The sequence below is a fragment of the Rhincodon typus genome, chromosome 42, assembly GCF_021869965.1.
Source record: "Rhincodon typus isolate 14 chromosome 42, sRhiTyp1.1, whole genome shotgun sequence".
Taxonomy (NCBI): Eukaryota; Metazoa; Chordata; class Chondrichthyes; order Orectolobiformes; family Rhincodontidae; genus Rhincodon; species Rhincodon typus.
This window is the reverse complement of record NC_063373.1, coordinates 5,022,876-5,050,291: the sequence shown is the minus strand read 5'-3', so window position 1 is coordinate 5,050,291 and position 27,416 is coordinate 5,022,876. Positions and strand designations below refer to the sequence as shown.

Here is a 27,416-nt window from a genome sequence, read left to right as displayed (position 1 = left end):
TGTCCAGCCATACCCTACCGCTGGGAGGAATGGCCTTCAAAAACTGCAATCAATTTTATTTTTGCCGTTGAATCATGGAGATACCCTCGGAAATTTCGTTGGTTTTGCTGATCACATGTCGACTTGATGTCACAGCAGACCTTTCGAGTCACAACTGAAGCTCAGTTCTTTTATGCGTGCTTGGACCAAGGGTATAATGAAGGCAGAAGCTGGGTGATCCCAGCGGAAAGTAAATCGCTTAGAATTTAATAGGTCATTCTTTTCCATGAGCTGGTTGACAGCACTGCCGACAATGCCTTCCACCACTACACAGATGATCGAGAGAACACGAAAGAGATTAGTTTACCGGATTGAATTTGTCTTTATTCTTTTCCATGAGTTGGTTGATAGCACTGTCGACAATGCCTTCCATCGCTATACAGATGATCGAGAGAACACGGAAGAGATTTGTTTACCGGATTGAATATGTCCTACTTTCTGTGTACAGAAGATTGCTGGAAAATTTTGCGTGTTGTCTGGTCAATGCCAACATTGTAGCTATGTGTCAATTCATATTCTTGCTGTACCAGTGTGAGGCAGTGGCCATTTGCACAACAAAGAACCTGATCGTCATCATCTGGCGTTCATCGTCATTACAATCGCTGAGTCCCCAAATTTGACACGCCGGGAGTTTCTGTTGGCCGAGCCTGAATTCGACTCGCCACGTACATACTGTGGTATGAAGAAAGGAATGAACAGAGAAGAGAAGCTGATCGACAATAGAAGCTGTGGATACCACAGTAATTAACTCATCCCTTCAAGACTTGATACAACATCTGCAGGAAGGAGAGCGTGATGTAATGCTTCGGGTTCGTCTGGATGAATGCAAATCCAGTAACAGTCAAAAAGCTGGACAAATCGAGGACAGAGCAACGAGCATGATAGGCATCATTTGCTAATGACTCCATCCAAAATCGATGCACAGCAGCAACATATTATACAATCCATAAAATGCATTGCAGAAAATCACCACGGTCCTTTAGATAGCACTTTCCAAACTCACCTAAGCTACTATATGCAAGAACAAAGGCATGGAACTGCAAGTTCAACTTCAATTCAATCACCATTTTGAATTAGAAATATATCAACCTCTTGTTTGTCTTTGAGTCTGAAATCTGTACCGAGCAGGTTTGCTGGGACTTGATAAACAATGGCCTGCAGCCCATCACCACGTTCTCAAAGGCAGTTAGGAATAAACAACATATACTGACCTCGGCATTGGTGCCCACCTCCCCCGAAATAATAAAAAGGAAATTAAGATGACCAATCTGAACATTAAAAAGCTGGAAATACATGATTACCAAATAAGACCATCATTTTGAACAAAAATAACAGACTAAGATGATGCATCGAAAAGAGTTTGTATATATTGCATATACATGTTTGTAAATAGACATCGACCATCTCATATTGCAACTGAATCAACAGTTATTAGACTGAGGTCAACTGCCAGGTTTGGTGTTTCTGATCAATCTTTTGGCTGAGATCATGTCACCATTTTAGCGTGATTTTAAACGTTCCTCAACATTATTCGAATAAGAACAGAGGCTGTGGAACAGGTACAGTGAGTTTGGATTCTATGTGTGTCTGGGCACAAATTCCACCCTGAAAGAATGTCAATGTATAACAGCGCGTATATAGACCTTGCACCTCATTAGTGTGGGAGATATGAAGTGCAGTAGGCTCCACTGATAGTATACCTCCTCATGCCAACTCCCCTGCACACTTCTTTTACTTCTGACTAATGTTTGGAGAGTTTAAAATCGAGCTCGCAGAACTACAGAAGCCGCATAAAGCCTTTTTTCCCATGATAAGCACCCCAATTATTGGCAATATAAAAGTTGTGATACTATTTGTCTATACAGTTCATCACTGTCCTCCTGGGCATTTCTCTGTGCAAACCAAAACAATAACCCCTATAGTATTTCAGTACAGCTCCAAAGTCAGGTCTCCCAGAGCAGTGCAAGGCGAGATTCTTCAATTTCCTCTCTCGCAAACCATCAGTTGAGAGCTTTCAGATTCCGTCATTTAGGAAGCACTTTGGTGATTCATTCACTTCTGGTGGCTCTGTGGATCTCTTAAATTCTCTGTGCGTCATTTCAAGGCACGTTTTGTCAATATTTGACATACCCCTCGGCAGCAGTCATCAGGAAGCAGTGTCAGTCCCTCAATATCGTTTTGCATCGGACTGATACTTCATGCTATTGCTTCCAAACCGAATGTTCCTGCATAAAAAAAAAGAACACCACGAATTAGGGAACGGTAGGATCAGATCTCTATCAAAGATGTATTTGTTGGGAACAAGGATATGAAAGTTGCAGGCACAGCGTAAGCAATAGTTTTGTTTATTTTTTGTCATTCATAGGAGGAGGACATTGCCTGTCAGACCAGAATTTATCGCCCATTCCTCGTGACCCAGATGTCCTCTCTGGTAAAGATTGTGGATTTCTGTCCATTAAAGACATTAGGTAACATTAACACATTAAACATGTAAACACCTGTTGACGAAACAAATACCTGTCCAAATGGTACCTGTAAGCATGCAATAATTGGGAATGTGAGAATGATGGGAAAAAGCAGACGAAAGGTTGGGGATAGGTTCGCAGATCAGCATTTAACATCAGTGACTCAGAGGTTTGGAATCGTGAAGGAATGGTGTGTGGGAGCTGCAGCATTTGCAATCTTTAGTTCACCTGCAGGTATCCTAAAATCATCCATCTTTCCGACGTGAAAAGTGGATGACACGAACTGGTGAGTTAATATGTTTGTTCGATGAACTGTTATGAATGTGCTTGTTGAAGATTATTTGTCCCTTTAGGCTTTCTTCCTCCACATAAATGAGGGATGATCTGTTTGCGTCTCAGAGGTAAATTGTGAAGCTTCGGGAATACTTTCACTCTTTGAAAGACAATGCACGGCGCAGCAAATGGTCCAGTTTTTGCCATATTCTATCTCATTCTTGCAATTATTGGTATCCCTGGTAAATAACGGATCCGACGAAACTTTGTTTTTTAACTCCAAAGATCTTCCTTCTTCTATTCATGACCAAGTCATTTTTTTGTATAAATAAGCTGCCCCCTCTGGTATAAGCTACTTTAACCACGTGCCAATTTATATGGGCATATTCTATGATATAAGTTTGTTTAATGTTGAAATAGAAGTTATTTCCAATAGGATTGCGTGAACATTGATGTGCTATATTGCAGGACATTGCAGTTTAGTCTGATTTAATGGAAGGATGCTCAGTGAATTAGTTTTGCATGGAATAATCTCGTCGTGATGCAGTGACATATATTGTTATGTGCTTGCGTGATTCAACGGCCAAAACATTCATTCCATTACATGGTTGCGAGATGAAATGTATTTTATTTTACTCGCATAGCAGTCTGCAATTCCACTTTTGGACAAAAGCAATATTTACCGTCTGGTGAGTTCCGAATGACCATTGTTTATTTAGTTTGGCGCCTTCCTTTATTCATTCAAGCGGCGTGCATCCAGGTCAGCATCTGTTGTTCAGTCATTGAATTTCAGAAAGGGCTGAAGAGTTGAGTGAAAATGCAAGATTTAAAAAATCTATTATGTATTCTAATTTGTGCTCACAGTTCTTTTTCATATTTGCGTTTTGTTATGGGTCAGCATATTTTCCTAATCTTTGGCTGGATATGGTTGACATAGGCGAAAATAGAACACAATAGAAAAAGCTTGACAATATGCTCAGATCAAATGGATCACCAGAAAAAAAGGAAGAGGGATGGAATAATTGGTACAGGGAATCCCAATATATAGGGCACAGGTAGTTAAAGACTTCACTGCCACTAATGGGCATATAAATATAAATATCAAGAAATGACTGATTTGGAGGTAGGGCGCAACATTAAGCAGTTAGAGAATATAACACGGATGGATGTGGTGAGGATGTAGAGAAATTGGAAAGTTAGAATAGTTAAAATTGAAATGCTGTCTCATGTGGAGAAATTTAACATAGTGCTGCTGGATGGATGTGACATGGTATGCATCAAACATCAGCAGCAAAAGTTTTGGATAGCTCGCCGTCGGGATTAATTCCATGACCGGGGACGAGGGTGTGAATTTATGAAGGGGTTGTTTTCAATGGCTCCATGTGCTGAAAATTGTTTACTCCAACATTGGATGTCAAACAATTAGCTATGGATTTGGCAGAGCCAGAAACTGAAAGGGAAAAGTGACTGATAACAGAATTTCAGCAACAGAGTCGGTGATGTAGAAGCTGGTGTTATGTGCTTCATCGTATCTTTCGGTTTTTATCTCTCACAGCGAACTTGATAGCGATTGTAATCCTCTTCCAAGAACAGTGTGGTCTCTCTCGGTGCATCACATGCTACTTAGTGGCAATAGCAGTGAATGATTTCTTTGTCACGGTTACTGCTGTTGTTCTCAACCGGATTGGACGCATTTATTTTCGGGACAGTTTCCTATCCACCACGCTTGCTTGCAGACTCGGTGCTGTGCTGGTCCGTTGTAGCCGGGATGGTTCCGTCTGGTTGACAGTAGCCTTCACCACAGACCGTTTTGTAGCCATTTGCTGCCAGAGAATGATGCCCAGATACTGCAAAAAGAAAACTGCATCGTTGGTGATCGGAATAGTCTGTACCCTGAGCTGCATTAAGAACACTCCATTCTACTTTATCTATGAACCCTTGTACACTGTGAACGGAGTGGACTGGTTTTGTGACATTCGAATAAACTTTTACACCTGGCCAATCTGGCAGGTCTATGACTGGCTGGACCACGCACTAACTCCTTCTCTACCGTTCTTGCTTATCCTATTTTTGAACACCTTGACGGTAAGACACATCTTAGCAGCAGGCAGAGTTCGCAGGAGGCTGCGGGGTGTCGACAATCACGGTGACACCGAGATGGCCAATCGCAAGAAATCCGTTGTCCTGCTCTTCACAGTCTCCACCAGCTTCCTCCTCCTTTGGGCCAGCTATCTCGGACATTTTCTGTATGTGCGAATCACAGGTGAAGGCTACTTTTCTGGCCTGGATTTCAATGACTCACGGTACATCCTTCAAGAGCTAACCAACATGCTTCAGTTGCTCAGTTCATGCAACAACGTCTTTATCTACGCAATTTCCCAGAACAAGTTCCGAAAGGAGCTCAAAAAGATGCTGATGTGTCCTTTCACTACGCTTGCTGCCTGCTTTAAATAGGAAGAAGAGAGAAATTGAAAGTGCTTGTAATCTTTCATAACTTGCAAAGCGACAGAGAAAACCATAGTTCCAAACTCCCAGAATTCAAGGCTTCTTGTTGTCTATACAGATATACTGCCTTCATGGATGTGATGCAAAACCTCGATCTGTGGCTATTCTCGCAAGTGTAAAGTAAAACATTATGATGTCAATATTTCAAAACAACATAGGAAAGGATTCAACTCCCTTAAATAAAAGACATTTGTCCTGCACTTGACACCACTGAAACCAGTGTTCTTCTTTTTGTGTTTTAATGAATAACTCTTTTCCTGCAGGTCCTGCTTAAGTTCATAAAAAAGGTGAAATTACTGTAAAACACTTTGGAATAAGAAATATGTGGTCTCATACAATAAAACCAGAGTCAGGTGATGTGCTAGTGCAATAGAAACAAAACAATTGTCAAATGTGGTATGGAGAGAGTCGAAAAAATTTTTTTTAATGCAAAGGTCGAATAAATTCACACCAGATACACTGGAAAGTGTATCGTAAAAGGAGACATGTTGCATTTGACTTATAATTGCAAGACGCTTGCTTCATGTTAAGATCTCCAGCACAAAGAAAATTAAAATAACATAGAATCATGGGAAAATAGAATTTAACAGTTCAGGAGATGGCCATTAAACCCATTGTGTTTAAACTGTCTCCCAAAAGAGCGAATCAGCGAATCCTATTCTCCAATTGTATATCCGTAGACTTCTAAATGCTTTGCTTTCAAGTTTACATTCAGTTCTCTTTTAAAACCTCCTCTGGATTCCACCTCCACCACTTTCCCAGGCGGTGCATTCCAAATCCTAGCATCTCACTGAGTAAAGTATTGTTTTCTCATCTCACTCCTGGGTATCTTGCTGACAGTCTTGAAGTTCTGACCCGCTAATCACTAATATACCATCTGTTGTTACCAGAATATCTTTTTGTACTTCATCAAAATTTTTCATAATTTTTAATCCCCCAGTAAGGTCATCTCTTAATTTTCTCTGCTCCAAGCAGAATAGGCGCAATTTTTCTAATCTTTCCTTCTATTGAAAGTTCCTCATTCTTGGCATCATTCTAGTAAACGTCCATTTTTCGCTTTCCAGGCGTTTCCCATCGTTCTTCAAATAAAGTGCCCAGAACTGAAAGACAATAATCCAAATGTGGTTCGATCAATGTTTGTCGAAGTGTTGCATCACTTCCTTCCTTTTATGTGTTATTCCTCTACTGACAAATTCAAGGATCCTAAATGCCTTCTCAGCAATTGTCTATATTTGACTAGTCACCTTCAGAGAATTATGTCCGTGAACCCTGAGGGCCCTCTGCTCCTGTACTCTGCTCAACATTTTACCTGTATTAAACATGTCTTGTTTGCTGTACGAAAATACCTTACTTCACATTTCTTTACATTGAAATTCGTCTACTGGGTGTCTGCCCATTTTGCCAAACGATAATTACGGCTTGAAGTCGTTCAGCATCAGCATCACAACTCATCATTCTTTCTAGCGTAGCATCAATTGTCAATTTAGAGTTTATTCCCGCGACATCCATCTCCAAATCGTTTATGCAAATCAAGAAAAGCAAGTCCCAACAGTGATCCCTGTACAACACCATTTTCAACTCATTTCCAAATTGAGAAATGCCCATCTGTAACCAAGCTGTGTTTCCTATCTTTTAAACAACTTTTAATCCATGCTGCCAATGACATATCAATCCCAAACATTTCGAGATTGCTAACCAACCTGATACGTGGCACAGCATCAAATGTTTTATGAAAGTCCAAATATGCAACATCCAAGCACTACCCTCACACAAGGCTGTGTCACCTCGTCAAATAATTCAGTCAAATTTGTCAGAATTGAGATGCACTTGACGAAACCATATTGATTTCTGGTAATAATGTATTTTCCACTCTGTATATATTTACATTATTTCGTATTTTGACCTCGATGTGTTTTTCCACTGTTGACATTAAGCTGATGGGTTGAACTCCCCTCGGTTATCCTTTCCCCTTGGTTAAATAATGATGTCAGCTTTGCAATCCTCTAGTTCCACGGACTAAACCTGTGTGCAGATAGACAAAGAAAACTTTTGTTAGTCAATTCGCAATTTGGTCACTTTTGTCCCTCAGTCATCGGGAATGCATCGCATCGGGGCCTGGCGACTTCTCATCTGTAGCGTTGCCAGCCCTTTCAGAACTGCCTCTTTATCAGTCGTTATGATTCTTAGATGCTCAACACCCACACCTTCAAATAAGACATTTTCACCGCTTGCTAATTTGGCAAACACTGAAGTACCATATACATTTTCTAATATACATTTTGTATCCCTGCCCAACTTGTCCTGCTTGTTCTTTATGGGACCCACTTTATCCTTCAATAAACTTTGTATAAAAATGTTTTAATGACTGTTATCTTTTCAGCGCAGCCTGCCATCCTTTCATCAAGCTTCAATTTAGACTCCCCTATTCCAGCCTTAGCCTCTCCTGCATTTGCGTTGCTCTTCCTAATTTCTATTACTATTAGTATTGCCGAATGCATCATTTGTCTCGTTTTTCTTCGTTGTTTTCTCATCAAAATCGTGAGTCATCCATTGTAACTTTGGATACTCTGCATTTATTTCTCTTGGGCATGTAGCTGGTTATACCCTAATTATGACTCTTTTGAAATTCTTCCATTTCCATCCAAAGACTTATCAACTACCATGCATTATCAATCACCTTTGTCCAGGTTAAATATTAAACCCCTAAAATCTGCCTTTTGCCAGCCTGGGATCTACAACATTGCTTGATTTTTGTCCATTTCCAACGTATTATTAAAACTTCTTATATTGTGTCCCAACTTTCCAAATTCTCCACACCCCACTCCCCCCCACCCCGTTCTGAAATTCTTCGCCTGGCCTGCCGCATTTCCTAGAACCGATCCAGGACAATCCAAATTCCGGTTAGGATTGGAAATGTCCTTTTCCAGAAAGTTGTATTGCACACATTGCAGAAATTTTAGACTTCCATTGTCCCACATTCTGCCCTTTTCCAAGGGCAGTTAAATTCGCCAAATATCACACCTCTGCTTGTCCTGCGAACTTCCTTCGTCTACTCACAAATGCTTTCATCTACTTACTGTCCACTATTTGGAGGTCTACAGTAAATACCCAACTAGGTCACTGTTCCCTTCCTGTTTCTAACCTCCAACCACAGGGGGCAGCGGCAACAAGACCCTGAGGTGTGTTCTGGGAAAAGCCGACTCGCTCACCACCTGATATAGGTTCGTGAAGGAACTGGTGTTCAACAAGACCAAGGATATCCAACAGTGGGTGGTGGTGAGAAGCGACTGGGATATTTTCTAGGAGAAGTCGCCTTGCTCACCGCAACTGAGAAATGGATCGTGGAGGACCTGGCTTCACACAACAGTGAAGCCCCAAACATTACATGACTGCAGTGTTTCCTTCCTTCCCTCCCTCCTCATTGAACGAAGCGAGAGAGAAAGGAGCTGTAATAAAGTTTGACAATGGTTTAGAAACAGCAGAGCCTCCGCAGTATGCATCATATTGACCGTTAAATATGGCAGAGACCCCTGAGAGTTCCCTTCCTTTCATTTTCCTATCCTGTCTTCCGTGCAACGACTGCCAAAACCATTACATCGGCCAGACGGAAACTGGCCATCAGGATACATGAACACCAGTTAGCAGCAAAACGACACGACGAACTTTCCCTCTTTTCAGTCCACTCAGACAACGAAGGCTGTCAATTTCGCTGGGACGACATGATCATCCTGGCTCAAGCCAACCATAGACACGCATAGAGATTCCGAGATACTTGATTCTCCACCCGTAACGCTATCAATAAACATGTGTAATTAGACCCCATATTCAAACCTTTGCAAAAAAGAACCGGAAGTGCCACAAAGTAACTCAACAGACTGGATCATATAAATACTAAGCGAAGTAGAACTATATCACTTCATCGGAGACTGCATTGATGACGTTACCTCGCATGGTGACGAAATGTCTGAATACAACCAACCAGCTTGGTGAACAAGTCAATAAGTCAATAAGTCAATAACCTCACCCATGACCTGAGCTAAAAGTTATCACAAGAATGTCTGAGTAAAAAAATTTCTCTTCACCTCAGTCCGAGCTGCATTGCTGACATTGTGACTCCTTTTTTTACTGGCATACAAGTAAGTGGAAATACAATATGCTTCTTTACCTCTGTTAAAATTATTCACAATTTTGAACACCTCAGTAAGGTCACCTCGTAAACGTCTCTGCTTCAAGGAGAACAGAACAATCTCTCTAATCTTTCCTTGTATCAAAAATCTTTCATTTATGATATGATTCTGGTAAATATCCTTTTGGCGTAACATCATTTCTTTGCTTTTACATTCTATATCTGTTTTTAAACTCAAGGATCTTATTAGCCTTCTTAACTATTGTTTCAACTTGCCTGGTCACCTTCAAAGAGTCATGTGCATGATTCCCGAGGCCAGTTCTCTCCTGTACTCGGTGAAAAGGCGTACTATTGAAGCTATTTTGTCTTTCCGTGTTTATTCTACCAAAATACATTACTTCACATTTCTCTGTATTAAAATTTATCTGCCAGTTAGCTGCCCATTTGGCCAAATCATCAATTTTAACCTGAAGTCTCTCAGCATCATCCTCACAATTCATCACTCTTCCTAACTTAGTACCATCTCCAAATTTTGAGGTTTTTTTTTTCCCTCAACACCCAACTCTAAATCGTTTGTGTTAATAAGAGAAAAGCAAGATCCCAACACCATTTCCAAGGGAACACCACTTTCAACTTGTCTCCAATTTGGGAAATGCCTATTTACACCTACCCATTGTTTCATATTCTTTAACCAACTTCTATCCACGATGCCAAAGACACATCAATTTTGAATATTTCTAATGCGTCAGTTAACCTGCCATGAAGCATCATATCATCATACTATTTCTGACCGTCCAAATGTACAACATCCACAACACTACTGTCATCTACTGCGTGTGTCACTTCGTCAAAGAAATCAATTAAATTTGCCAGACATGAACTGCCCTTCATAAAACAATGTTGACTGTCTCGTATTACTTTATTTTTCTCTAACTGTACATTAACCTCGTCCCATATTGGGGCCGCCATCAGTTTTCACACACCTGACGTCAAGCTGACAGGTTTGTAATTTTGTGGGTTGTTCTTTGTTCCTTTTTGAAACATGGTGTCAGATTTGCAATCCTACAGTCTCTCAGGACTACTCATGTGTTCAGACAAGACTGGAAAATGTGTTTCAATGACTTTGCAATTTGACCCCTGAACTGCCTTGGCAATCTAGGATGCATCCTGCCTGGGCCTGGCAACTTATCGACTTGGAGTGCTTCCCGTCTACTTAACATCTCTTTTTGTGTATCACTATACTTTTCAGTTGCTCAAAACCCAAGTTTTCAAACAGGCCATTGTCGCCATATTTAGATTTGGAAAAGATAGAAGAAAAATATCCATTTAATACCTCTGCTATATCCTTTGCGTTGGTGACCAGCTTACCCTGCTTGTTCCTTATGGGCCTTACTCTGTCTTTGACTGATATTTAGCAATAATATATTTGAAGAACATTTTACCAGTTGATTTAGTGCAGCCTGCAATACTTTCCTCTGGATTCCTCTTAGTCTTCCTCATTTCAGCCTTACCCTCTCTCCTGGATTTGATATCCTCTTCCTGATTTCCTTTTTTTTTTATTCTGGTACGCATCATATGTCTCTTTTATCTTCCTTATATTCTTATCAACATCCTTAGACATTCAGGATACTCTTGTTGAGAATAATCCGAATTTATTTATCATGGGTACGTACCTAGCTTGTGTCCTGTTCATGTTTTTTTTGAAATTCTCCCCTTTTTACTCCACCGTTTTATTTACCAATATGTGTTTCCAATCAAAGTGTTCCAGTTAAACTTTTAAACAACTAAAATCAGCCCTTATCTAAACTGGGATCTTAATCTTTGACTGATTTGCATCCATTTCCAGATTAATATTGATCTTATTATTTTGTGAACGTTATCTACCAAATGCATCCACATTCCAACTTGCTCCACTTGGCCTGCCTCTTTTTCTACGACCAGATCCAGCCCAATTCCCTCACTGGTGGTACTGGAAATGTACGATCAAGAATGTTCTCTTGCACAAATCGGAAAAATATCACTCCTTTCGTCCTCAACACTCGACCTTTATCTCAGCCTACCCTAGAGTAATTGAAATCACAACCAAATTTTCCCTGCAGGTTTCCATAACCTGCATACAAATGTTCTCATTTAGTTCCTCCCCATTATTTAGAGGACTGTAATAAATACCTAACAAGATCACTGTTCTCTTTCTGTTTATTGCCTCTGACTATATCGATTCTAATTCTGGAAATGTATTTCTTTGAAGGGCAGTAGTATTACTTTTGACCGAAACTACTGCATTTCCTTACCTTTTACCAAACTTGTTTCTGCTGAAAGCTTTACAACGAGAATGTTAATTAAACGTTCCTCTTATGGCTTGAGCCGCGTGTCTGTCCTATGTCGTACGCCCCTAGAGAAATTTCTGTTTATATTTCTCCAATTTTCCTCACAATACTCCGTGCATTTGCGGACATGAAATATAACCGTGCCCTTATCTCTTTCTTACCCAATGGAAAGTTGTCATTTCTTTATTGTCTGTCAACAGGCAAGCCTTATCTCACCTTTTCACTCCGATTCGCCACTTTCTCTTCTTTGTCCTCTCTGGTGCTTACAAAACTAGGCCCATTTGTCAACCCACACTCGCTGCCTTACAAGTTTAAATTCACTTTTGCTGCAAGATCGATTCTCTAAACCAGGTGATTAGTTCCTCTTCTGTTCAGATAAAGTCCATTTCCCCTGAGGAACAATGATCCCATTATTAAAAAAAAAACTGAATCCCTCCCCTTCTACACCATCCCTGAAGCCACACATTTACCTCCCTGATCTGCCTTTACCTAAATTGTGAAGGTCGTGACAGAGGTAGTATTTCTGAGAACGATGATATAGCAAGCAAATTTTCAAATATCTTAGAAACAGAAGTAAAACAGTTAATAAAACAGCGTCAGAAGCATGCACGGGTCACAGTTAATGATTGGAGAAAACATACTTGAAAATGTGCCTTTCCTTCATAGAGAGATAGGTCATAGCTTGTACATAACGGACATTGAGGAATTGAAGCATCATCTCAGAGGACAATTTGTTGCTCGGAGTTGCAGCAGAGATTGCGGCCTCCCGATTTTCAATTGATGAGATGAGAAATTTGTCGGATTCCAACACTGGTGAGCAGGAGGCGTGGAAAGGTTGACTTCAGCTCAATAGTTTTAGTTCCAGTTACACCGAGACAGCCATAAGGAGAAATAGATCTTCATTGAAAAAGAAGCTAAATGCCATAATTTGAGGTGGTGTAGCACGTTTGCCGTAACAAATATTGCAATTGTTTCATTATGTCTTGATGTCAATGGCCCTTGCCGTTAGATCCATCTTAGAAAGGAATGAGGCACTGCGCAACCTATCATGACAATCTTCTAACTGTAGAATTAGGTATGAATCGCTTTTTATGACTACACTTATTTCACTGCTTTCTATAATCAGTATTGATTCCATTTGATCCATTCAGTTCTGAAACTAAAACTACTGGTTAACTCCAGCTGCTTGCACTACGTTCAAACAAGTGGTTTTACAGCACATTTTTTTTCTCCAACCGGATCTTGTTTTCCTGGTGCAACTGGCGCGGATGTCGTTATATCAGTCCTGCCTCTCCTATATGCACATCGTGCCCGGGTAATGAAGTAAACCCAAATGTAATTCTACTGATTACATTATACTTTCTCAGCCGTCGTACAAGATCTTCCCATTATCCTTCCTCTATTTAAGAATGGCAGCTAATTATCTTATTACTTGTTTGTGAAGCAGTCGATTGTTAGAGTTCGTTTGAGAAGTGTTTGGCTCGGCTTCTATCCAACACTTATTGTACTTGTTGTCTTAAATTACTCAGAGCAACAGACAAACATACTCTTCCTTATCTCACTCCCGATGATGATGTATTTTCAACATGTTTGTATAACATAACCGATTCTCTTCCATAGGTTCAGGAATATCAATCAAACGTATCACTTTACTAACCCTCGGAACTACTTTGTGGACTACTGAGTTCCGCTTTCAGAGATTCACTTTGCATACACAAAAGACACTGATACTGAGAATGGGTGAGAGATGAGAAACGAAGAAGTGTAGCGTCTTAGAAATGTTTATCATCCATTTTGTAACTTTGCTCATGGCAGAGAATGAGCTGACAGGATAGCATTTGGGCAGCTTCATATTACGTTTTCTGTAAGAAAACAATCTCCCCCTTGAAACCGTCGAGTTTCAAAATGATTTTCCGTGCGTCCTTTTGCTTTATGTTGCATAACTTCCAAATGCTGTTGTGCTACCCTATATGGTGCTGTGTTGTCTTTCTGGCAACATGGGAACGTAATCCAACACTGATATTTTGTCCTTTTGTTTCAGAATTTTTCCTTGATCAATTTTAACCTACCTTCAATCTCAGTACGATAAATAAGTTCAATTGTTTTAATGCCCAGTAGAATAATTTAGGCAATATCTGGAATCAATTCGTAAGAATTTTACTACATTATCTCAAACCTGTAGCATTCATGACAGTATGTCTTAATCATAATTTTGAGACTCTGGTAGTATATCTCTCCAAATATTCAAGTATATATGAATGGTACACGGTTCTCTGTAATTGTTTTCACCCCATACTGCTAATTATCTCTGATAAAAAACGACAGGCACAACCCCAGAGCCCTGTAAAATTGTATATAAATTTATAGTGCATATTTTAAAAAATGTGAGTTCGGTTTTCTACGATTATCTAGCTTTAAGCGTCCTCAAAGAAATAGTTTCTTAGAATCAGGCTTTAATTTCCATAAATGTATTCATAATTGTAAGGGTATACTGATATGCTGATTGTATCTACCGGAATAGAGCTACAGAATCGACTTACACTCGTCTGAACAATGGTTCTCAATATGGAACTCGGATCATAGTCTTGGCCGTGCAAAATACTCATTTATTAATACTCCTAAATGCTTTTCCATCGGAATTTCGCTGCTTGCAAAGTCTCCTCACTATATTTGAGCTGTATGCCTATTTGATGAGACATAGTCTATTCCTGAAAAGGCTGTGAGGATGTCTCTACTTTCTCATCAGAATTTTATTTTTGATATGACACTCTGGAAGCCTCAGCTTCAGTGAGAGCAGTCTATGCTTAATTACATAACTGTGAACCTGCTCAGGGATCCCCAATACACAAAGAAATGCCAAACATTTTTTTTCAATTATCCTCATTCTTGAGGACAGCATCGCAATCCTAACATCTGTTTGCCTTTTGTTGTGACGCCTAGTTGGAGACATTGCTCAGCTATTTCTCCGGTCACTATACAGTATGAATGTGGGTGAATATGTTGTAAGAGACATGTCTCATCCCAGACAGACAGGGTATACACTTAATAGAATGGGCCTGTCGATTCTGAAGATTCAAAAAGTTGGAAGTTATCTCTTTAACATGTACAAACATTCTGTGGGGATTTGGATCCTTGACAAAGTGAAACAGTCATCCTGCATGCAGAGTGTGCAACCAACTATCAGTTTCAGTTAAAGGTCATTTAGGGATGAGATAGGGCGAAATATAAACTGTCAAAAGTTTGACTCTGGAAATCCCGACGTCAGTAGATTGTGGATACTAAATTATTGAGAATGCCCAAGGTGAAAAAAATCATAGCATGTAAAGAAGATGGGTCATTTTCATATTGGCGTAGTGTGGACGAACCGAATCACGTTCTCCTACTTTTCTTTTGTCATGTTATTAAAACGGTATGTCAAAAGGGAAACGGAGACAGAATTGAAGGGATTATTGCTCAATCTTCAATCACAAATTAGCTCAATTTTTACCATCGACTACAGCCTTGCTCTCCATCGGTGGAATGTGGTGAAAAACTGGTAACTTACACGTCAGTGCTTGTTTTCCTTGGCTACCAAAGAGAAGTTGCACACGAAGTCGCCAGGGTTAAGAATGGAATTATAACAAAGCAAAATTCCGTACATATTGGAAATAAAGCCCTACAGCTTTCCTAATTTATGACGTTAACAATTAGTTTCCAAAGGTTATTGTCGGATTATTCATCTCCTCTCTGCGTTTTCTCTGAGTCACTATATAGATTCATAGATTCAAGTGTTGTGCAACAGCTCAGGAGCTGAAGCATGCTTTCACTTTCTTGCCGAATGAATCTTGAAACATTGAGATCGGAATTCCAGAAATAAGGTTCGTTTGAAATGTTCACAAAGAGGAAATCTATGATATGTCATCCACAATGAATCTTCTTGGAATGGTGAAGAGTAAATCAATGGACTTTCTCCGGTTCTCCATCTTTGGATCATTCTGATTCTCTCCACTGCTGGTGCTGGCCAGGAGTCTCCTGCTGGCCCAACTGGCTGCAAAATTGTGTCTGACAGTCAGAGCATGAAGCAGTAAAATCAATAAGAATAGTAGACCCAGATTTAAAACACATGCCAAGCTATTGTAGACTGTTCATGCTAGTTACCTATAGACTCTTGACTTTACATTGCAAAACTACGGCACCTTCTTCATTATATTAAGTGGTTCATGTAAAAAGTACCAAAAAATGCCTTTTAAACAACTCAACAAACTGACTGATTCTTTGAGCACAGCCGCTGTATCTCTGTACAAAATTTTGTTGTCAGCTTCTGGGAACAAATGGCTAAAAGTCGATCGAAGGTGAAAGAAATGGTTAGTCAGACTTAACTCTTCATGGCTACATAGATGATTACAGTACTGACAGTATAGGTGGGAGTCGTGGTCATGAAGCAAACGGGGAAATAAATGTTAGTTATCCAATTTAACATCACAGCACTGATAACTACTAAAACTAGTCACTGCCAGATACCGAGTGATACATCCAGAAAGACAACGTCGTTCTCAGTAGGGGATCGCAATTGCCATTAAATTTACTGAAATCATCAAAGAAAAACTAAGCTCCTAACGAGACACGCAATCATGCAAGGTTTCTATATTGACATCGTTTCTGGACGGAAACTGAAGCAAACATTTATGAACCTGCAGCGAAATCTCCATCTCACCAATAAAAGTTTTATCTTGCATGTATGTAGCACCTTTAACATAATTGTCATAAAGTGCTTCAGATGAAAATTATAGTGTAAGTTTTAACGCCGTCATAAATTTGAGAAACCACGTATCTCTTTTTTAAATCACGTTTGCGTTGTCATGTTTTATTCAGGTAACCTATGATCACACGTTAAAAGCCTCAAGATAATGTCAGCTTCAGGAGCGCCGACTTAACTGTGCAGTGGCTTCGACATTCATGATGCCTTTAACTAAAAAGTACAATTAATTTACTCATTAGTAGGATATGATCTTTAATGGAGGGCCTGTTAATTTTGCCTCAAAGTTTTTGCCCACCAAAAAAGTTTTCCGAAACGAAATTCTTCAACTCAAGTCAATGTTATATAAATTCAGAGGGAGATGAAAATTCAATTACCAGGCTCCAGGTTGAAAAAGAGGAAAAATGTCAAGTCATCATAATTCCAGAGTATCGTCAGGCAGCTCACTCCTGAGAGAAATTAATATTAGTATTTCGATTTGAGGGTCACGACACCCCAAGCGACTTAAGTATATTTGTTTCCAAATATGGCATTATTAAGACAGGTGGAGGTTTTTTAATCCAGAAAATCCACAATCCAAGCTCATCTTTGATACTTGGTTTGAAATACAGACTTATTTCTTCAGAAATAATCAACTGAAATTGTGGAACTCATGGCAAAATCCTGTGGAAAAACAATCTAGCAACGTAATCCTATGCTTCACTTAAAATTACGTGGTTCCATTGAAGATGCATGCTGAATTATAATTTCCAATGCTAAGCATTGAATTTCCACCCATGAACTCTGGATTTTGAATAACTGACCAAATACTCATCTGTCCCTTCAACCAGTCAAGGGATATTGTCAGAGATAACAGCTGTAGAGCTGGATGAACACAGGAGGCCAGGCAGCACCAGAGGAGCAGGGAAGTTACTGCTATCTCTAATGGATATTATCATCCTGGGCTTTAACAACCACAAAGGCTTTAATTAGGAAGAATAAGTCGTGAAATTTTCCTGAGCAGATCGCATTCCCGTCGACTGCTGTGGATCATTATTTCTCACTGTCATTTGTCACTGTCAGCTCTCACTTCATAAAACGGTGATTTTCAGAATTAATTATTTAGAACAATGATTCACCTGGGACTCTGATTGCAGCAAGAATTGGAAAGTAAGTTCCATAAACGAGAACAATCTTTGAGCCGTGCATTTTTTCACATGAAGCCATGATTTCTGCTGCTGACTGTTGATATCAGGGATTGTCTGTTTCCGGCTCACTGATACATCAATTTATAATGTTTGCAAATCTACAGAGAGCTGCTTCGGATCCCCAGATATTTGGAGTTTTTGAGCAAATAGATTCAGCTGCTACTTTCTGTTTGGGAGACAGTAAAACAGCCGGAAAATCGTGCGAAGTGGCTTTCATGTCCTCGTGTCCAATATTTGCCTGTGTCGTGTTGAATGAAATTAGTTAGTACTTTGGCAACTCAAAATTGGGCTTAATCCTTGGAGATGTTTCTTTCTGTGACACACGAAAGGAACTGGCTGGCCATGAGGGGCAATGGCCTCGTGGTCTTATTGCTGGACTGTTTATCCAGAGACCGAGACAGCGCTTTGGGGGACCTGGCCTCGAATCCTGCCACAGCAGATGGTGGAATGTGAATACAATAAATAAATTCAGAATTTACAGTATCTGTGAATCCATCATCGATTGTCTGGGAAAAGCCTGCCTGGTTCACAAATGTCCTTTAGGAAAGAAAACTGGCACCCTTAACTTCCCTGGCCTGCATGTGTCTCCACATACACAGCAATGTAGTTGATTCTTAACTGCCCCCTGGGAAATTAGGGATGGGCAATAAATGCTGCCTAGCCAGCCACGCCTATGTCCTATGAATGAATAAAAAAGAAGAGGCGAGATCGAGTACAGCGGGATTATGTTGTTGAGCGGAAATCGACCCTCTGAGAACTAAAACTGGAGCATTCAAAGAGGAGCGCCTCGCCCTATAATATGTTAAAATGGAGTCTGAAAAGTGGTATAAACTGCCTTTCAGGAAGTTCTAGTGGTTAAATAAAACAAATATCTGGCACTCACATAACAATCAACAAGTAGCAATATATTTATATAACTTTAAAAGTGAACCAATTAACTAAACATATAACAAATCGTTTGAAGCTCTTCTCGCTGCTAAGTATTCCTGAATGAAACAAGATTCTAATGTCATGCTGTTTCTATAAATACAAGTCCCTCTTACATAAAATAATTAAAAACATATAAGTTAGTTTTTGGAAATTACAGCGAGGTTACATGTTTTCTGGAACATTCTACATATTCTCCGGTGAATATTCTGTCAGGAACGACTTCTTCATCGATTCCTCTGTCAGTAATATTAATTAGTTGCGCTGTTGGTACCTCTGATTTAGATGGTGCTTTCTCTAAGACTTAGAAAACAAAGCTGTGAGAGCCAGCGATTCTGTCTTGAGAGCTGAAAACTGTTTGTCCTGGCAGATGGCAGTTTGCTCTCCTGCCTTTGTCCAACTCTCTTTTCCTTTATACCCTTGATGACATATGAATGTCTTACAATAGGATTATTCCTATGTTGTCAAAACTATCAAATTTAAATTTAATTGGTTTTTGGTATATACGTGCCTGGTTCAAATCGATTGGCTAAATTCAAAACTTGTTGTCTTGTAACAAAACAAAGCTTCTATTTGGCCTCCTAACTGTACAGCCTTTTGATATAAATGTTTTAATTCGAGTGCTCTCTGTGCTCATGCAAACCCGCAACCTGGTGCCTGCAGACATCTCTTTTGAATCTCTCGGCATAGAAAAAACACATCATCCTCTACAGAGGCCACACACTTCTTTCCCCCAGCATTTTACGCTCACCAAATTCCTGCCTCTCAATCCACAAGTTGTCTACCTAACGTCGCAACAATTATGTTAGCTCAAGTGAGGAAGATGATTACTGTGACGGTCACTTACATAATAGAAGTTACACGGAAAGCAATAGATTACGTTCACACAGCATGCAAGTTATGCACACACAAATGAAGGACACAAGGGTTAACCTCGCAACGATAACTACGGGAATCAAAATATAAACAATGAATATATGTGTACCATAAACAGGGATAGAACGTAGAATAATACAACGAACTGTAACATTTAGTAAGATATTAACAGAGACAATTTCACGTGCAGTTTAAATAATGGCATAGTCAGTTTTTTTTACTTTTAATATTTGTTCAGGGGTTATGGCAGTGATTGGTTAGACCAGCAAATCATGCCATAGAGAAGATGATTGGGTGCTGTGCCTGCCTGAATTGACGAAGTCCATCTGGCATCCAAAGACGTCAGTTTCAGGATTTATGACACAGCGATAGTGCCAAAGCCATGAAAAGTTTCAAGTCAGGATGATCTGTGACTGGAGTGGAACTTGGATATGTTGGTATGAACACGGTTCTTCTGAATAGTCGAGTTCACAGGAGTGGAAGGTGCCATTCAAGGGAGCTTTGTGACTTATTGGAATGCATCTTGGATGTAACAAACACTGCATATGCTGTGCATCGCTGGTGATTTTTGTGAACATTGAAGATAGTGAATGGGAACCAATCAATTGTTCATTTCGGATAGTTTTAAGCCACTTGAATCCTGATCAATCTGGACTCATAATCCAAGTGGAGTGTTTTCCATCACATTCTCATTCTTGCTTTGTGGCTGGTGGATGGTGAACAGGCAGTGGGAGTGAGTTGATCAACATATTTTTCACAGCCTCTGACTTATTCTCGTAGCCGGAATACTTACTTGGCTGGTCTATTCAATTTTCTGTCATCGATAGCCCCAGGTGCTGATACTGATGGTGATGCCATTGAATATAAAGGGGTGGTAATTAAATACTTTCTTGTAATAGATAATCACTTCCAGGCCCTTAAGTGGTACACACGATACTTTCACCTATCATTGCAAATCTGAAAGTTGTCCAGATATTGTTGTGAACAAGATTAACTGCTTTATTAACAGAGGAATCAGTAATGCTGCTAAACACTGTATCATCATCACTTCTCACCGACACTTCTCACACTGTAATGGAAGTAAGATCCTTGACGAAGCGGTTGAGTAATATTAGACTACCCTAATAAACACCCACTGTAATGTCCTGCGGTTGGAATACATTTTCTTCAAAATCCACAATCTCTTACTACCAAGTATTACTGCAACTAGTGGAGCTTATGTCCGTTTCTTTGATACAATACTTGGTTAAATGCCACCTTAATGTCAAGCGTAAAGACGCTCAATTAACCTCTGTTGTGTAGCTCAATGTTGTAATGCGGTCAGCAGCTGAGTGGATACAGTGTAACCCAAGCTTTATATCAGTTAGCAGGTTATTCTTTTCCATATGCTGGGTTATGACACTGTTCATGATACCTTCCATCACTTGGCAGGCGATCGAAAGAATTTGGAAGGGATAGTCGATTGCTTTACATTTGCCGTGCTTCCTGTGAACAAAACGGTGCTGGCCAATTTTACAATCAGTATTTCGTGTTCAGCTGTCATGGATGGAAAGGAACATTTGTGCCACATAAGTGTGAAGCAGTGCCCGTCTGCAACAACAGACAATGTAGTCATCATCTTTTAACGTTCATGATCATTGCCATTGTTGAATCCCAGAGTATCAAAATCCTGGTGATAACAAGTGGCCGAAACAGAAATTGACTGGAAATATTAATACTGTGGCTGCAACAGAAGGTCAACGGAGAAGTGAAGGTACAAAAGAGGCCAGGAATACCACAGCGAATCTGCTGATCATCCAAAGCCTGTCCATCATCAACCATACGCAATTCAAAAGTGTGATTCAACACTTCCAACTTGCTTGAATAAGTGCAACTTCAATAACAATCAAAATGTTCGATGTCATCTCGGGCACAGCATGCTTTACGATAGGCTTCATACGCGGAAGCTGTCACTCCTTTCGCCATAAATACACTGGGACATTTTTGACTGACTTGAAGCACTGTATGACTAAGGGAATTGTCATGATTATTTTTGGTGGATTGTGGGCAGCGATGACTGCAATCGCCGGGAAGTGACATCGAATCCCACAATCTTGCAGTTTCCATTATCTTCGATATTACCTCAAGCCTGTTAAATGGAAAATAGAACAGCTTTATAATTATGATCTTCGGTTGCAGCTTTAGGTTTGGACAGATGTGGAGCAGGCCTGATTTTGTGAGCGGTCAGCTTCGGCATCAGATACCCCAAAACAGGTCGTCCACAGGAAAATTAGTGTGGTTAACTTCTTAAATTCATTTAAAGCATAATTGCTTTTACAGATAAATATCACGATCACTCTTATAAAATGAACGATTTCCCTGCGTCTCTCCCTCCAGCATTCGTGCATTCTCTGTCTCTCTCAATCTCTGCTGCACACAAGGTTTAAATGAAGGCAGGTGATGTGAATTGGTGACCTGCAGAATTAACTCAACATTACAAGCTCTTAATGCAGTGTAGTAGTGCCCTTACTCTGAACCAAGAAGCCTGGGCTCATGTCACAGCTGTTCCAGAGTCATGTCATACATCTTTGAGCAGGTCAATTGTAAAATATCTAAACTTGACACAAGACAATTGGAGAATAAACAGTATATGACACAGTGTGATTCAGGTCGAAAAAATGATGATGCAGGCAATGAGTGACAAAGATGGATGCATTGGTCCTGACATGAATTCCAATTTCCTTTACATACGCAATTAACTTGACTAAAAAGTATGTATTGTTCCTGACATTAATTCCACTTACCTTTAAATCGGCAATTATTTTCCGACCTTTCCCTCTTCAGAACGAAGTGTGAAAAATCTGAGGCGATACATTGAATGGTAATGTTTGAGAGAAAGGGCTTCAGTAATTTATGTACGTTGCTCGTCAGAGATGAGATTGTAAGATTGAGAGGGTAGAAGCTGTGAATGGTCGAAATTTTGGCATTTTTTGGATAAGAACTGAATCAATTTTGTTTTGAACAGTATTGTGATGTTTTCATGAAAGTAAATGATCACCTGTGATCGTGTTGAATGGTGGAACAGGCTCGAAACTTCGACTGACCTCCCGTGTTAATAATTCTTTTGTTCACATATGAAAGACTTTGAATTATTAACCACTTGAAATAAAGGTGATCAGCTACAATATACTCCAACCTGAAAAGATTGTGCCCGGTGACCTCTTTTCTTTGGGAAACACGGAACCAGGAGGCAACTTCATAGAAATATTTTAAATGATGAACGGGTTCATTGAAACGAATGTAGAGGCACATTATTTTGATCAGAATTCCAAACAAAGAGAAATCACCAAAGGAATTACTTGCAGAAGAGAGCATACGAGGAAGAATATTTCTGCTCGGAAACGCATAAAAACGTGCAACTCATTGAGAAGTGGAGTGAGTGGAGAAGAAAAATGCAGGAGAAAGGCGTGGAGAAACACCTGACACCACTGGTAATAGTTCACTGCGGTAGAACAGGGATTGGCTGGTGTGGCGTATAAACACATGTTTCCCAATTTGGGCCGAATAGCCTATATTGAACCAGAAGACCGCTTTACATGTAAATTGCAGTGAAATGTATGCCCCTTGAACAGGTCAGACGATCAAACAATGGGTTGTAGGGAATTGAAATTGTCAGAGATGCAGAAGCAACAGTGCAAAAGTAGCAGTGAAACCACAGAGAAACCGACAAAAACGGAAACTCACCAATGGTTGAGAAACCTTAGGACATGTTTTTAATGTGATAAAATTTCAAAGTAGGTGATGAAATAACATGAAACTTCATATGAAAGTTAAATTAGTTACAAATGAAAAATTCGACCTCCTTGTTAGATGGAAACAGTCAAATAGAATGAAAGACGGGCTGAAGTTCTGGTGACGTGTTAAACTGGCAGAGAAGCTTTATGTTTCATGACCTATGCTCGTTATCACTGAACATATATTTTCTGGTCGATTGTCCTGTGGAGTTGTGTTACTCTCGGAATTACTTGTTTGCAAACTGGTTGTCTTATTGGTGTCAGAATGCTGCTTTCGGTTTATCTTTCCAGAAGTAAAATATAAATAGAAATTTCTAAATATAGAATCAGACAACATGGAGGATCTTATTCGTGCATATTCCCAGTCCCGAAAGGTATAACCTAATTAGTTCTGGTACAGTTGCTGCTTCCCCAGAATGCACATATTCGATTTGTTCCAATATTTGTCCAACCAAACTTGAAATCCATTGTTAAATGTATGCATACCTGAGTAAGATTTGACGGTCTATCTTCTTCATCGAGTCCTGCTACAACAATGATCTGGTAAGCTTGAAGTTAAGATAATTTTCGTGACATACGGATTACTTCTTCAAAATAAAATGTTTCCATCATAACAATTCAATTGCCAAATGGTAAAGAGAAATAGGCTGCATATTCAGTTCTCTGGTATTCCAGCTTCATAGTTACAAAGCTTCATTGTTAGGTTTTTGTACACGCCTCTGTGCTGTGTATCGATGTGTGTGCTGAGCATCAATTCAATGCACAGTAATGCACAGTGGAGTCTCTCTGTTGTATTTTCGTGGTCTTTAACTGGCTGATTTTCGCCGCAGGATCAGTGGAAGCAAAAATTCTTCCTCTGGCAGTATTTTATTTTTTCTGCTACTGAATTGCTAACTGCGCCTCTGAAGCAGGTACTTCACAGTTTGTCCTAAGGACTGACGGTACAATTAAACCGTACACTGACTGAACTCTGAATACTCACAGATTAAAGTAATGTGTCGCAAGCAGCAGTGGTTTGTCCAGGGAGACGTCGGGACAGCAGGGAACTAGAATTTGTGGTGCATATAAAAAGTTTGTTTAGCAACAGATATTCAGAAAACATGAACACGAAGTTATAAGCAGCTGTATTATTAAGGTGTGAAGCAGGTTCGAAATGTAATAAAAACAAATCACCGAGCGTGGAGATGTTGAGCTTTTTTTAAAACAAGAAAAGCAAACTGCTCTGATCTGGTTAGATGTTTCAAGAATAACATACAATTGGGAATTGAGAAAAGAAAGAATCAAAAACAGTGAATGATTCTCGGAACACAGGGCTATTGCTTTGCAAAGTACGTGTCTCTAAAATATTTCAACCGTCATTCTCTTCACAGAGGCAATCAATCTCAGAATTAGTTGACGAATAGTAATCCAGTCCTGTTACCTTATTCATTCATGAAATCTGGACAACACTGATGGAATCAACATTCATTGCTCATCCCTAGTTGCCCTTTAGATGGTGGTAGGGAACTGTCTTCTTGAACTGCTGCAATCCTTTAACTGCAAATACACACACAACGTCATTAGGGTGGGATTTTCCAGATTTGAACCGGAGACAATGAAAGAATGGCAACATATTTCCACATCAGGATGCCGAGTTGCTTGGAGAGGAATTTGCAGTTGCTGGTTTTCCCATGCATTCATTGTTTTTATTATTTCACAGCCCAAAGCATGATTCTACTGAATGCAACTTGATCCAACCCGACAGTCGTCACATAATCGTAAAATAGAGCGACAGGGCGATCCGAGAACAGAAGAAGGCCATCAAACCCGTCATGTATGTGCTGAATCTCTGAAGCAGAAATTCACAGGTGTGGACTGACCAAAGTATTGTACAGCTCGTACATAACCTCCGTGCTCTTATAATCTTTCTATGACGGTTAATAAAAAAGTGTCTTGTATGTTTTCTTCTTTGCTGTATTAAGCAGCCTTTCTCGCTTCAGGTGTCTTCAGACAAGCATCCAAAAACCCTTCTGTTTCTCTTAGCTCCTGAGCGTCCTGTCATTCATGAGGACTCCCTTTCTTGTTACTTCTTCCAAAATGCATCACCTTGATAAAAATCTTCACGGGGTGTGGGCATGCTATTTATGTTAACATGTCTTGTCCATTTTTCACTGTCTGAGGGGTAGGTAACAGTCAAACACATTCCTGTGAGGCTGGACTCACGTGTAGGCCAGACCAGGTAAAAATGGCCGATTCTTTCCCTGAAGGACATTTTCGGGTTTAGATTCCATCTGCCATTGATCTGCCCATCTGACCAACCCGTCTATACATTCCTATAACTTAAGACTTTCTGCCTCACTGTTCGGAACCCAACACAGATCTCTGGAGTACATTATTGTGCACTGGCCTCCGGTCACAAAAGCAACCTTCTATCAGCTACCTCTATCTTCTACCACTAAGCCAAACTGGATCCAACTTACCAAGTTGTCCTGGATCTCATGAAATTTTACATTATTTATCAGTCACCTGGTTTGTCAAAGGCTTTGCTAAAATTTATATAAAATACATCGACAGCATTAACTGTATCTACACACACGATCACCACCTTGAAAAGTTCAATCAATTGGTAAACATGACCTCCGACAAACAAAAATATGCTGACTGCCTCTGATCAAACCTTGTGTCTCTAAGTGGAGAGGAGTTTCTCCTTCAAAATATTCTGTAGTAGTTTCCCTGTCACTGATATGATGCTCGGTGGTCTACAATTTCCTGGTTTATTCTTACCATCCTTCATAAAAATCGGAGCCATATTAGCAGCCTCCAGTTCTCTGGGAACTCCTGTGTGGCCAGAGTGAAATTAAAGGTTTGGGTCAGGGCGTCCTTGAATTGCATCTCTCTTTTCCCACAACAGCTTTGGATACAACTCACCCAGACGTGGGAATTCCCTCTCTGACCTCCCACAGGAAGATTGAAGTAACATAGTGCTCAAAAATAAGCTGACAATGAATATTAATTCAGACAGACTGTAACTGGCAGCATTAAGAGTCATTTACTTGCTGTGACAGTCACAACGGTACCAGATCCATTCACAGTATCAATTTTCCATCACAGTCACACTGCTCTCAGTCACCCAGTACAAGAATCGTCGGGACTTTAGTCTGACGATTGAATGTGAGAAGATAATTGGTTCTGCCTAATATTCCTAAGATTTGGATCAATTAACAATATTCCATATTTCTCAGATCCTATTAGCTCAAACTTTGATTTCTGAGACTCTGAGTTGTTAGCGAGATGGCCCAGGAACATGGATCGTAGTTTTGTGCATCATGAAAATATAAAAGAATAACAGAATTACGACACCAAAAAGGAAGATGAAAGGAAATTGTGCCACATGTACAGATGTGAAAGAACGCAATTCACAATCTGGAACCACAAGCACCATATTTTAATTGTACCTGTACTGCAGTTGTTCAGGTTTCATATACTGAGGTATTCTAAATTGCGTGTTATAGCAATCGAAACGAGCTTTACAATTCATCTGTGGCGGTGTCTTCAATTCTTACATCCCGAATATCCAGTGAAAATGTCATTTCTTCTTCATTCATTGAAAACCCCAGATGTGGCTATCATAAACACTAACGATGGCGAGAGACTGCCACTCCTTCCTGATGACCGTTTTTTGGCTCTGACTCACTAACTGACTGACAGATCCTGGAAATTAAACAGAAGGAAGTTTAGTGGGCAACCAGAGCAAATCAAAACAACAAAGTGCGCTAACCCAGCGGCGACATCGCAATGGCATGGTCGTGGGCAAAATTACATTGAATCAAAAGAGCAGTCTTTTGCTTCATAGGTACTCACGGATTAATCAGATACACAGAGCGAAAAGAACAAAGATTCCCATGTTTCCGTCGCTTGCAGCTGATGGTTTATATGACGGGCAGCTGGGGACTGCAGGCCTGAACTGTTCTGGGAGACTGGACTTCGGAGCTGGACTGAAGTACTTGAAAGGATCGAGCTGATCTCCACCAGCAAATTCTGTGAGGTCATTCATGGATGGTATGGTTCCCAGATCACTGACTCTATGTTATTTGAATGCTGACAGGTTGAAAGAGAGATAACTTAGCTTTGTATGCAAACACATGGTTCGTGACCCCGATATAAATACGACTCACAGGTTTGTCTGAAAGACAACAGATGGGGA

The 27,416-nt window shown here is 40.0% G+C and overlaps 1 pseudogene; it reads left to right on the top strand.

The window, feature by feature from the left end:
• Positions 1–401: 401 nt before the first annotated feature.
• On the top strand, positions 402–5,249 carry LOC125487495 (annotated as a pseudogene).
• Positions 5,250–27,416: the final 22,167 nt, after the last annotated feature.